This window comes from Desmodus rotundus, chromosome 2 (genome assembly GCF_022682495.2).
Source record: "Desmodus rotundus isolate HL8 chromosome 2, HLdesRot8A.1, whole genome shotgun sequence".
Classification (NCBI taxonomy): Eukaryota; Metazoa; Chordata; class Mammalia; order Chiroptera; family Phyllostomidae; genus Desmodus; species Desmodus rotundus.
The window spans coordinates 28,744,130-28,758,407 of record NC_071388.1 but is presented as its reverse complement, the minus strand read 5'-3'; positions in this window follow the sequence as shown (position 1 = coordinate 28,758,407).

Genomic DNA, 14,278 nt, shown 5'->3' with positions numbered 1-14,278 from the left:
CCTTCAGCTACTTGGAATAGCATTTTGCTGATAACTAACCCATGAAGGCTGTGCTTCCCAAATTACACATTTGGCAAGAGATTTACTAAAGTTTTTCAATGTCTCTGAAAAACTGGTCACACCTGCCCTTAACATTTCCAGGCCAAAATGGCTCTTCCATGCTCTGTGGTGCATAATTCTGGGATCTCAACCATGACATTGATTCTTTAACAGGAAAGAAAAAAAACAGTAAAACTCCTTAAATGAAAATACAATTTATAGTCTTTAATTTCCATAACACAATGTTCAAATCGGCACTTACAGTTTACTTCAATCAATTGCAGAGTATATGTCTATCTTAGGCTGCTGGTATAGATAAAATGGATATGAGGGCCTGCCAAGCTTGGGTTGTTTCTTCCTCTCATAAGATAAAGGAAAAGTAGAACTGACATTTTTGTCTTATAACTACACACTAACATAATTCCTTTGACCTTCATGTTACCCGGACACACATCCCTCCTCCTTTTTTCTGCTGATAAGATGTAACAGGATGGTAACTAAGGGTAAAAAGTAAGAACACGAATACTATGCCCATGCCAAAGGTGAAGGGATCAAGAACTACAAATTGATAGTTACAAATAGTCAGGGGGATGTAAAGTACAGCATAGGGAATAGAGTCAATGATTTATAATAACTATGTACGGTGCCAGGTGGGTACTGGAAATACTGAGGGGAATACTTTGTAAAGTACACAATTGTCTAACCATATATTGTACAACTGAAACTGACATAAAATAATATTGAATATCAACTATAATTAAAATGCAATTTAAGAAATAAATAAAATAGCTGCATTCATAATTTACAGAAAAATATCATGTTCAGACAGGTCTTTATCAGATAATCAAGACTGCTTTCTGATCTAGAGAAAGCTACTTCTACCATATGATTTCACTCACATGTGGAAAATAATGAATAAACTGAACTATAAATAAGCAAAATAGAGGCAGACTCATAGCAGGCTGACAGCTCTGGGGGTGGGTGAGGTTGGTGGGGGTGGAAGGATTGAGAAAAAAAAAAGAAAAAAGAAAGAACTCATGGACACGAACCCCAGTGTGGTGATTATAGGGGTCAGGGATGGGTGGAAGTAGAAGAGGGTATGGGGGGGATAAATTGTGATGGACAAAAATAAAATAAAAAAATAAATTAAGAAAATAATAATAGACAACACACACACAAAGATAAAAAGCTACTGCTTTCTAGAATTTCCACCATATTGGCTTCTACGGTTTCTGAGTAAAACAAGTATGGCTCTTACATATTAGATATTATTGTTGACTTTTTTGTTACACAGCATAAAATCTCTATAAAGAAAGTAACGCTTTGTTTTATATTCTGTCACACATTCCTTATTTCCATTGCCAACTACAAAGAGGCCTTACTGAGAAAGCACTGTGATAACCTAAGCCTAGAGGATGACTTAGGCTGAGTGGTCAAAAGTGGTCCCCCAACTCAGTGTGACCTAAGTCTGAGATGCAAATAACAAGAACAATACCTTCGTGTTGTAAACCAAAATTAATTTTAGACTGTAATAAAGAATGAAAAGCACTTATTTGAGCAAAAGGAGCTGTAGCCTAGGAGACACAGACTCAGTGAGCAACCTAAATTGTGTTCTGCAAGACCAAGTGAAAGCAAGGCAAAAGTTCCTGCCCAGGGTCCCAGTTAAGTCCCTTGTATGTAAGTGAGATATCCAAATGTGTGCACTCTCTGGCTGACCATCATGGAGCAGCTGTGATTAGAAGGGGCGGAACTCCCTTGTAAAGCTTATTCAGCCAGGTGTAACTGACCAGGGCATAGTGCTGGAGGCAGAGAGGTCAGTCTGAGGTTCTTGGTGTACAGAGTGTGTGAGAAGCCCCTGTAAGTAAATGGCCACTAAGCTCTTATTATTTACAAAATTTGGGCCCTCAATTGACCACGGAGAGTCCATCTCAGGAAATAAATTCCTTTTGAGGTTCACAGCAAATGAATCGTCTCCTCAGCATCCACAATTCAAATAATCTGAGAAAGAACATTCTAGACTACTGCAAAGACACCAAGGTAAAAATAAGCTTATTATGTTTGACAAAAAGATTGGAGCTTAGCAAGGATAGCAGGAACCACAGGAAATAAAGTTGAATTTTGTAGGGTCTTAAAAGAGCATTAGTAATTTTCATTTTGTCTTAAATTCAGTCAAGAACTATTAGAAGGGTAATGAACATAGGAATGACGGGCTCTGATTTAGATTTTTAAAGTTCATCCGACGGCCGTGTGGCAAGTAGATTCCTGGGAAAGGCAGTACAAGGAGGCTCCAATAAAGAGGCTTTCAAAATAGTCCAGACAGGAGATGGCTGTGGCATGAAGGTGAATAATCACAGTGAAGATCCAAGTAAGAAGATAGACTGTGCTGTGAAGGTGAAATGATCAAAGCGTTATGTGCACTGAATGTGAAGAAAAAGAAAGACTTGACAATGACTCAAGTCTTTGAAAGACTTTCGGTCTAATTAACTCATTGTGTTGTGGTACAGTTACATGGGGCAGCTGAGATGAGAAAAGTCAAGAAGCAGAATATGTTTATTAGTTGACGGTGTAATTCAAGTGCTCTGTTCTGGAGATGCTTTAAATTTACATTGCTTATATTTAAATAAATCTCATACTTAGGATAAATTCCTAGATCTTCATTTCTAATATGACTATTTTTCTAACATACAGAAATCTCATTTTCAAAAAAACCCTGCTCTTCCATTTTCCTTTGTTTGAACTACTGACACCTGCATAATTTCCTATTGAAGTACTATGCATCCTATAAGCCCCAAGTATGTGTCAGTGTCTTTTCTATGGCTTTCCTTGACCCTTATCACAGACACCTGCCTTTGCCCTAGCGGTATCACTTCACTTTATTTAGACTTTCTAATATAAGGTGTCACACTAACATTCACATCAACTCTACTATGAATTCCTCAAGGGTGAGCTATCTCTAATTCATATTAGTGTTCCTGGAAACCAGCCCAGTGCATAAGTTCTCACTATAGACAAATTTTCATATGAACTCATGCAGAAAAATAGCTCACAAGCAGTATTTTCAGACCCACCCACTTACATATAAATAGCAATCACTCTTTCTCAAGTACAAAGGACAGAGGTATGCTTGGAAAATCAAAGGTTTAATTTGAAAACTAATAGCAAACATATGCCTTTTTATTTTTAGAAACCTACTCACTATATATACATATAGTGTGTGTGTTCAAAACATTTAATTATGAATTGGGAAGAAGAAATACTGTCTTCAAGTTTCTTTGTTATTAGTAAATTTTATATGAAGAAATACATTATCCCTGTACTAAATTTGCACAATTGTAACTAAACCAAAGTGGTCTCCTTGCAAGTTGCACGTAGGGGTCAAGAACATGACGGTGAGTCAGAGACTGAGGCAATGACAGCAGCGAGCCTCCCCCAACTTTGTAGTGCCCTTGTGGAGGAAGATGAGTGTCAATTGACTGGCTATGTGCTCTCTTTTTGCTTCTTTTTACAATCAAGGGGGTCTGCCAAAAAAAATCTGTATATTGCTGGCAGGCAAACAAAGCCAATCTAAGCACCTGTGTTGCAAAACTCAGCAGCTGTGCAATTGCCATTAGTAATCCATCTGTGAAGCTGGTGCTTGCCACGTGCCGATGGACTCACAGACGGTGGGTTGGAAGGGAAATCCCATTAGATAAGGGGTACAGCAAAATTAAGATATTCGTTCCTGTTTTGGTCGAAAAATATAGCAAACATTGATGGAAAGTGGAAATTTTAAAAAGGATTTGGGTAGATTAGTAACTTCTGCTACATGACAAATAGAAACACTTGATGTCAAAAAGCAAAAAATGTGTGTGCATACATATACATGTATATATGCATACATGTGTATACATGCATGCACGTGCATACATGTATATATGTACACACATATGGAGATATATACAAATACACATGTGTGCGTGCATGTATGTATGTATACATGAGGAACAAAACCTTTACTAAAGAATCTAGAACATTAGGTGAGATTCATTATCTTAGATTCTTAAATAACAAAATCTCATTTACTGAGACTCAAAAAATTCAGACTTTGTGGCATCAGTACTTATCTAAGCTGAAGATAGGACACAATTATCAATGAAAAGGGGGCTTAAGAGAAATATCAGTGACATACAAAACATTTCTGAGAAAATGATGAAACATCTTTTGAGCACAAAAATTTTTTGCTCACTTTAGTCTGTCAGTATATTAACAAGTGCAAACCAAAAGTACATACTAATAGCAATTATCACTTATATTTACAGAGCATGCGATATTCATCCAATGAGGTGCTACAGCATTTTATTTTTTTAAAGCTATTAAGTTTCAAGAACTAGGGCTCAGAGAAGTTACCTATCTTAATCATTCAACACAATAACCTGTTTAATGTTTCTTAAAATAAATTTCATTTCCTTGATACTGTTTTGACACTATTCATAATGGTGCCGATTAAGCAGCGTTTGATAAATATTTCAGTCCCTAAGCTGTTGAGACAGTATAAACCAATATTGTGTTATGAAAGTTTCTGTACAATACTATGCTAGCTGAGGAAATCAATAAAACATAAAATAACCATGGGATAGGTAAATGAGAAATCTGAAGAATAAAAACAACTATCAGTCATGATAAGGTTCAGGTGGGAAATGACAAATTTGGATTTTAAAAAGCAGTGTTTCTGCCAAGCTCTGTTCAATGATGAAGATAATATTGTACATGGTTCCCGTATATTTGCTTTAGTCTCTCTAGATTTTTAAAGTAATTATTTTATTGTTGTTCAAGTACAGTTGTCTGCATTTACCCCCCCACCACTTCCCCCCAACCCTAGCCATCCCCACCTCCCTCCCTTGCTTCCAGCCCCCTTGGTTTTGTCCATGTGTCCTTTATAGTTGTTCCTGAAAACCCTTTCCCCCTTCCCTCCTTTATCCCCTCCCCCCTCCCCTCTCCCTCCTCCCCTCTTTTTACTGTCAGATTGTTCTTAATTTCAATGTCTCTGGTTATATTTTGCTTGCTTGTTTGATTTTGTTGATGAGGTTCCAGTTAAAGATGAGATCATATGGTATTCATCCCTCATCGCCTGGTCTCCAGATTTTAAAAAGGCATTTATTAGAACAAATTGTAGATGAACGTATATACCATGTATCTCTTAGTAGTGAATATATAGATAATTTATATTCTCAGATTTTGCTTTTTTTTGTATTTCTAAAATGTATAACTATTTATTGCAAAATTAAAAACTGGAATGTTTAAGATGATCCATGGTAAACAGTGAGGATGGTACACATTACACTTAGAAACTCCAAAAGTACATGAGTTAAAGCAATGCAAATTATGATTATGAAATTCGTATGAATAGAGATTCATCTAGATTCTCAAATACAAGAAATAATAGTTGAGAATGAATTCTTTATATTAGGAAGTGCTGATTCCTGATTCATTAGATTTTTTCATTATTCCAACATATTATTAGAATAATTTTCAAACACACAGAAACACTGAAAGACTTTTACAGTTAAAATTCATGGATGTACTATGTTCCTGTTGGAATTGACATTATATTATATTTGCTTTATCTTATATCTATTTATCTACATCCATCTAAATACCCTTCTAATTGTAGATTCAACTTATTTTTGCTGCATTTTAAATAAAGTTGCAAACATCAGTACATTTCCATAAATATTTCACCATGCATATATATTATCCAGCATTCAGTATTTTCCAGAGCTTCTTTCTGGTTGTTTTGAAGTATATTTTACATACAATTCAATGCATAAATACTGAATGTATTTTTAATGAATTCTGACAAATGTGTCTAAATGTTAATTTTAAAAGGGCATGCACTCCCATATGATTCTACTTATATGTGGAATCTAAGGAACAATACAAACAAACAAAATTGAACCAGACTTATAGGCACAAAAAGCCAACTGGTGGCTGCCAGATGGGTGGGGGCATTGGAATTCTGGGTGAAAGAAGTAAAGGAATTAGGAAATACAAATTAGTAGTTACAAAAGAGTCACAAAGATACGAAGTAGAGCATAGGGCACGTAGTCAAGAAATTGCGATAACTATGTGTGGTGCCAGGTGGGTGCTGGAAATACCAGAACAAACACTTGTAACGTATGTGATTGTCTAACCACTACAATGTACACCTGAAACCACTATTAAAAGTAAACTGTAAAACAACAAAATAAAGAGATATATAATAAAAAAGGGACATTGAGCTCATTTTCTTATTGTTTTTTCACAATAGCTTTCCCAGTTGGTGGATTGAGGCATTTAAGTAAAAATCAATTTCCACATTAATGAATCATATTTCATGAGCACTTACATTACTTACGAGTTTTCATTTTTTATTACAGTTCCAAGATGCAAGCAACAAAAACCAATTCAGGTGGATCTAAATCTTTTCTGCCTAAGCAGTAAATAAGTTTACTGAAAAATATTGAGTTTATATGTTTCCATTGAAGAGTATAAAGGAAAACAAACAAACAAACAAAAAAACACCAGGAGCTGGAAGGCCAGGCTTGGAAGTGGAGACATGAGCTAACAAGAGTGTTAAACTGGGTCAGGGGAAGACACAATGTAACACTGAATGCTGTAAGCACTAAGGTGAGGGTGAGTTGGCATGACTACCTGACCTGCCGTGGCCCAACATAAACATCTCCATGGAGATGCACAGTCCCTGTGGAATGTCCCTGGGTGGCCCACCTGAGTTGCATGTCCATGCCTGGTCAGCGAGTCTTAGAATATGAGAATCTAGTACTTTTAGCTTCTATAGCAGGTGTAGCATGCTTGCCTTCCCAACAAGAACCTTAAAGGGAGAAATTCTTTAAATATAGTGAGGAATTTCATATGATTGGTACCAAAACAAATTGCCAATATCACTAACATACATCATGTCATTTTTCTGCTCAGCAACCCTATAAAGTTGTCAGCAACACAAGCAAAACATTCTTGTTTTATGGATGAGAGTGGTGTTTAGACAACTGGTATTTCATCAGTTTGACCTTAGTACTGTATTTTCTAGTGTCGTGTTTGACTAGTGAGTACTTGTCCTATTAGAACAATGAGACTTCTTACTTTGGACAGGGCTGTGGGGCGCATTGTGGTTACAACAGGAGAGGGGCCTTCCTGACACCACCTGAGTCAAATAGTTCCTAAGCAAAGATTCTAGACAGTTAATCTTGATTATGGCATCTTTCTACCATAGAAGATTCTAAACTTGAAAACTAAAGGCAGCCATTATCATTTATGAGAGCGGGTCCATTAGCAGGAGGACTGAACAAGAAAACCACCCGAAGTAGTCGTCACAGAAGAGACAGACAGACAGCCCTGATGGCTATCATGTTGGTGGTTTGGGTTCTTTTCCTGAGGCCTGGGCATGTGAGGTCCTTGCAAACTGTGAATCACTTGTATATTTTATTCTGGTAGTAAATTTTCCTTTTCTGATTAAGCAAATCCCCGGTGGGTTTGTTATTTGCCAGTAAGAGTTATAATCATCGCATTAATTATGGATAGGTGATCCTGAAATGAAACCTGCTTTCACCCACATGGCAGAGATGAGGTAGATCACAATTTATTAAGCATGGACCTCAACATTTTCTAACTAGAATCTTTCATGTAATTCATACTGAATTTATTCCCTCCTTAATAAGTAATGTCACAGAATAATGATTTTTAAAACAAGAAGTACCTTCTCATACTCTTAGAAGGAGCTGAGAGACCAAAAAAGGATCAAAATGTACTGAAGAACCACCTCATCTTCTTTGAAATTATTATCCATTTTATCTTCCCCACCCCAATTCTGTAAAACATTAAAGGCTATAAGTCTAAGCTCCATGTCACTGTAACTGTGTAGCTTTTGGACTCTATAAGAGATTGACTCCAAATATGGTATTTTTTTTTGCTACAAGTAATGTGCATATGAAAGGCAATAACTCATTTCTGCAAGCTCTAATTCCATAATAATTTATTCCAAGGCCTTGGCAGCTAATGCTTCACTCACTATTAATAGAAAACCGTGCAAGTGGTGTAGGTGGTACTTTCAGTTTAGTGATGCTGTACTCAATTTCTTTAATTTATAAAGTATTTATAAATCTCATCTTTGCAAAGCTACTGAAACTGTGTAGGCAGAAACCAGTTATCTTCTTATCTCACAGCTTTCCAAATTGTATCTTCTTCTGTAGCCAACATAATCATTCACACTCCTCTTACTCAATCTGTTGCATGACCACATCTGTTACTTTGCATCTTATGAAATAGCTGATTATTTGTGTGGCTCATGATTAGAATTTATTTTGTTATTCCAATTACCCTACAGCAGGTATTGTTACACCGGGCTTGTTAAAATCATATTCCTGAGGTCTATCTTAGCACTGGCAGTAACACTTTCAACCTTTCCCTTTATGAATTCTCCTTCTTTATACTTGGCAATACCCCTCGCCCTGAATCCTAAGGCCACATCAACTTTATCATGCTCAGCATATGCATGGCATATCTTTGTTCACCTTTTACTTTCTTGTGTTACAATGAATCTTTATTCATTCTGAAGTCCGAATATCATATAATGTTTCACTTGTCATATAATATTTTCTTCTTTTAATTTTTTCCAACCATTTACAATGCAGACACACTATTCCAAGCTTGCAGGCCATGCAAAATCAAGCAATGGGAGAATTTGGTGTGTGGGGCACTGTTTCCCAAACCCTGATATATAACACAAAACAAAGTTAGTCCAACTTAAAATTTTGGGCAGAATATTTATAGTTAATCTTTATTTTCTCAACTGATATATATTAATTATCTAAATTGGACAAAGTAAATAAATTGCAAAGGTCCCTGGCTGGTGTGGTTCAGTGGATTGAGTACCAGCCTGCAAACCAAAGGGTCGCTGGTTCTATTCCCAGTCAGGGCACATGCCTGGGTTGTGGGCCAGGTCCCCAGGAGGGGCACACGAGAGGCAACCACATATTGATGTTTCTCTCCTCTTTCTCCGTCCCTTCCTCTCTCTAAAATGAATTTAAAAAAAATAAATGGCAAAGGTAAATAAGTAACTGAGGCAAGACACTATAAACACAACAGGGAAATACAGTCATACCTTGGTACTCATCAGTGTCAAAATCCATCAAACCTTGTACTCATTGCATTTTGATGAGAAAAAAAAAGATGTTTCAGCACTGGGCACTTCCTTGGGACTCACTGCACTTGCTAGAGCTTGTATGAGTCACGATGCCACCCTGCAAGAGAAAATGCTTCATTGTTCAGTACTTGTGGGGTTTTGGCACTCGTCATGAGTTCCGGAATGAATTAATGATGAGTACCAAGATACCACTGTAATACATATAAATATGTAGAAAGGCCAATATTAAGTGTGGTAGTGACAAAAGAGCATTATGCAGAATACTGGGCAGTGATATGAGGTTTTGTTGAGAATTTACATGGAATAAAATGCACATATTTAAGTGTATAACCCCAGGATTTTGAAAAATGTGTACTCCTGATAAACAGCTATCCCAGTCAAGAAAAAAAGTGCATTCTCGTCACCATGAGACAATATCGTAGCCTGTTTATACTCAAACCCTCATCAAGAACAACCATTATTGAGATTTTCTTTAGATTAGATTAGTCTTTAATGTTCTAGAAATGTATGTAAACAAAAATCATACATTATGTACAACAGTAATGATGGATTTCACTAGCTTTAATTTTAGTTCAGAAAATCATTACTTCATGTTTTGTTGAACTCTGTTATTAGGTAGATGCACGTTTAATATTTTTAAATCTTCTTGTTAAATTAACACATTTATCTTTATGCATATTGTCGTATCTGGTGATACCCCATGTCATGAAGTCTGCCTTAACTAAGAGTATAATCATATCTACTATATTATTACTGTTTAGCATTTCTCACTTAGTGTAATGAGTATTTCCAGACTCATCTTTTATCTTATTTATTTTTATTTTCTTTTTTCCAGAAATTATTTTTTTATTTTTATTTTTTAATTTTTATTTCTTTAATTTTTATTGTTATTCAATTACAGTTGTCTGCACATCCACCCCATCCCAGCTGAACCCACCTCCCTCCACCCTCTCCCTTGATTTTGTCCATGTGTCCTTTATAGCAGTTCCTGAAAACCCCTCTTCCCACTGTGACCTCCCCACTCCCCTCTGGCTATTGTTAGATTGTTCTTAACTTCAATGTCCAGACTCATCTTTTACTTTCTCTATCCCATATTTGAAATCAGTCACCATCGCTCTAAGCAGGGGTGTCCAACCCACAGCCCACAGGCCGCATGCAGCCCAGCATGACTATGAACGTGGCCCAACACAACATCGTACATTTATTTAAAACTTTTTTTCTTGTCAGTTTCCATTACTGTTTGGATATTTAATGTGTGGGCCAAGATAACTCTTCTTCCAGTACGGCCCAGAGACACTAAAGGGTTGGACACCCCTACAGGGTGTTGGTTCGTGTTGGTGCATAATAGTATTTTAAAGCAAAAAGCTGGGCACTGGGCATCCCATGCCTATACTATACCATTATCTCTGCATATCTGCAGTGAAGTATAGAAGAAAATTATGTTTAAAATGACTTTAAGGGTATTCCCATAAAGCACTGCCATGAGAATACCCCTATTATTGTTAAAAAAAAAGTGTGTGTGTGTATGAAATAATGTTTCAGACATTAGACCACAGCTAGAACAGGACTGTGATCTTTGGGAGAAAGGAAAAAAATAAGCCAGCCTTAGGATTGTCACAAACTACTCTCTGAAGGCAGTTTCTAGTCTGTGGTTTGGAAAGAGAAACCAAACAAAGACAAGCAATTCCAATGAGCCAGAAGTCAGAGATAAAGGGTGCAGAGCAGGCTCAAAAGCACTAGGCACAATGGCAGGGAGGAGTCAACAGCACAGAGAGCTTCCGAGAACTACAGATAGGTCTCTTTGAATATTTACCTTTTTACTGGTCTTTACCAGAATGTGGTGACATTCCATGAGGTGGTTGGGGTAATATCAATTAAACAAAAAGTAGAGTTCAAAAACTGTTAAAAAGAGATCTAAATTTAAATTTATGGGACATCAGACAGTCTACATATTAGTATCATTTTAGAAGTTAGGTCAAATCAGGCTATAGATTAGAAGTTTCTCTGAACCTATCCTAACAATGCTTAATACCTGTTCCAAAAGGCTCATATCAATGGTAATTAATTTATGCACATAAAGAGAAAAGCCCAAACCTCTTTAGAGAAATACAACAAAATCCATCACCCAAGAATATAGAATTCATAATATCCAGAATCCAATGTAAAGTTACTAAGTGTATAAAGAAGAAAGAAAAAAACATATGGCATATAGACAACAGAAAAAATTATCAAATGAAAGAGAGTCAGACATGAGAGAGAAGAGGGAATTGGTAGACAAGTATCTTAAAATGACAATAATGTATGTGCCCCCATATGTTCAAGAATATAAACAAAACTATGAATAAGGTGAGAGGGGAACTAAAAAATAGCAAAAAGACCAACACTTTAAAAAGGTAAGATGATGGAACTTTCAGAGCTGCAAAGCAGTCAGTGCAGTTGAAGACACAGCAATAGAACGAAGCACAAGGAAAACAAAACCCGACAGGAGAGAAAAATACTGGAAAAAATCACTGCCAAGGAATATCTTTGATGAAAACCATGAACCCACAGATAAAAGAAGTTCAGCAAACCCAGTCAGAGTAAATATTTTAAAAGCACACCGTAGCAATATATTCAAAACCATTGAAAAAGAAAAAATCTTAAAAGTTTAAAATTCAGTATTAATAAAGATTTGATGAAAACACATGTAGATTGGTTATGTTAAATATTCACTCGGTTAATTGGAGTGCCAGAAAATAACAAAAAGGTCCAGGTGTACAAAAAGACTACCAGATTAAAGGAAAATATGTGAAATTCTAAAATTGAGAAAATAATATATACAATTGATAAGGAGTTATTAATCAATAATTGTAATGCCTAAGGCAATATATGTTTTTCTCACTCTATTATTTATATTATGAGCTTTGCAATGCTTTCATCTTTTCTTTGTGCATTTAGACTTGTGAGTACTTAGACCTTAGGAAACTCTATGTACATTTGTGGTTTAATGACACACTATTTTTAGCATCTCCTTGAAATGCTGCAAAATTAATAATGCTGCATATATGATATAAAGAGCCTTGTCACTTTGAATTTGCTGCTTGAGCAACTTTGCTTCAAAAAAGCATATAAATTATACAGTGACATTTAAAGAGTGAGACATTTGCAATGATATTAACCCTCTAAAATCATTTATGCAGAAAGAGGGGTTTTCTAAATATATTTTAAATCTTCCTTCCAGCATATGACTTCTAAAATCTAAATACTTACACCTTAAAATATCCACCAAACCATCTATCAATCTATATACCTTTTTGAGATAGTGACATCTAATTATGAAAAATAATTACTGTGGAACTATGGAAACTATTCTGAAATAAGAAAAAATAAACATTAATATTTCACTTAGCTGTAGTTTAATAATAAGTTGCATTTACATTATGTTTCATACTTCACAAAGCACATTTGTAACGTATTATAGCATTAGAATCTTACAGCCTGGTTGAGTGGAGAAGAGACCTAGTATGACCCCTATTTTTAATACAAAAAATATAGTATTTGGAGAAAACAAAAGATTTGTTCAGTGTCACAAGCTACTACTGGACTTAAAGTCTGCCATTTAGGTAGTTTTTCCAGTTCTTTTTCTATTATATAACACAAGCCCTCTTTAGAAACATATATAAATTTGTATACTGTTTATACACTGATTATGCTCTTACTAAAAGTAAATATAGTCTCATTATTATAACTAATAAATTAAAAACAATTAAATCTAATTAAATACATTTATCAATTTTATGTGATAAATATCAATATGGAAGTGTTACCTCTGAAACTAAAATCGTGATAGTAATTAACATTGATTTAGATCATATATTAGGTTTCTATCAATGCATAACAAATTACCAAAAATATAGCAGCTTACAACTATGCCTATTTATTAACTCAAGTCTGGGTAAGTCAAAAGTCTGGCAGAGCATAAGTGGATTCTCTTCCCAGAATCTCACAAGGCCGAAATCAATGTGTCTGCAGGGCTGTAAGTCAATCTAAGCTTCGGGGTCCTTTTTCGAGATCACCAGTTATTGGCAGAATACTTCCCCATAAAGAACACTCATGGCTTTCACGTGGTTCCCTCCATCTTCAAGCCAGCAAAAGCAGACGGAGGCCTTCTCGGGCTTCACATCTCTCTCATCTACCCTTTATCCCCGTCTCTCTGGCTTCCTCTTCTGCTTTTAAGTCCTCACGTAATTGCTTTGGGTTTACCTGAATAATCCAAGATAATCTTTCTATCTTAAAAGCAATCAATTAGTAACTTAAATTACATCTGTAAAGCTTTATTTGTGACCTATAATGTAACATATTCATCGATGTAATGCCAAGGGTAAAAATCATGAAGAAAAATTTCTGATTATTATAGAGATATTTTCTGATAAGAAAAAACATCAAATATGTTTTTGACTAGGAATAAAGTTTTATCAACATGAATAAAGCTTTAAATATTAAAAAAGCAAATTGAATAAAACGATTCAAAATTATTTTGGTATATAATAACCAAGAAATATATATTTAGCATTTGCTACAGGCCAGTAATACTAGAATCAAGACAAAACTATATCCAATCTCTTTCTGTCCATGGTGTGTACAATAATACCTGAAAGAAATATGCTAGACACATATTTCATAAACAATGAAAAGATAAAAAGTAATTTACTGTCTCTGTCCTCCAACAACTTACAATATATGAAGAGTAATTGGCATGCAAATTCCAGTGGGAAAAATAACAAAAAACAAAACAGTGTGGCTGGAGCTAATGATCGTGCTGCATAAGGGACAAAAGAGCAGAATATAAGTCTTGAAAAGTAAGAATAAGATCTTTAAAAGAAGGATTTGATAAATTCACTGAAAAAATTACCTTGATAAAACAATCTAAAAGTTTTATATATGTTTTGCTCTTTAATGTAAATTAAAAAACATGTATTGCCTCTTCTAAGCCATACTGGGATTAGGGGAATGGAGGAATATAAGTATTAGTATGTAAATGAAATAATGTACTTTAGGTTAGTAATTTATATTTGTCTGTGAAAT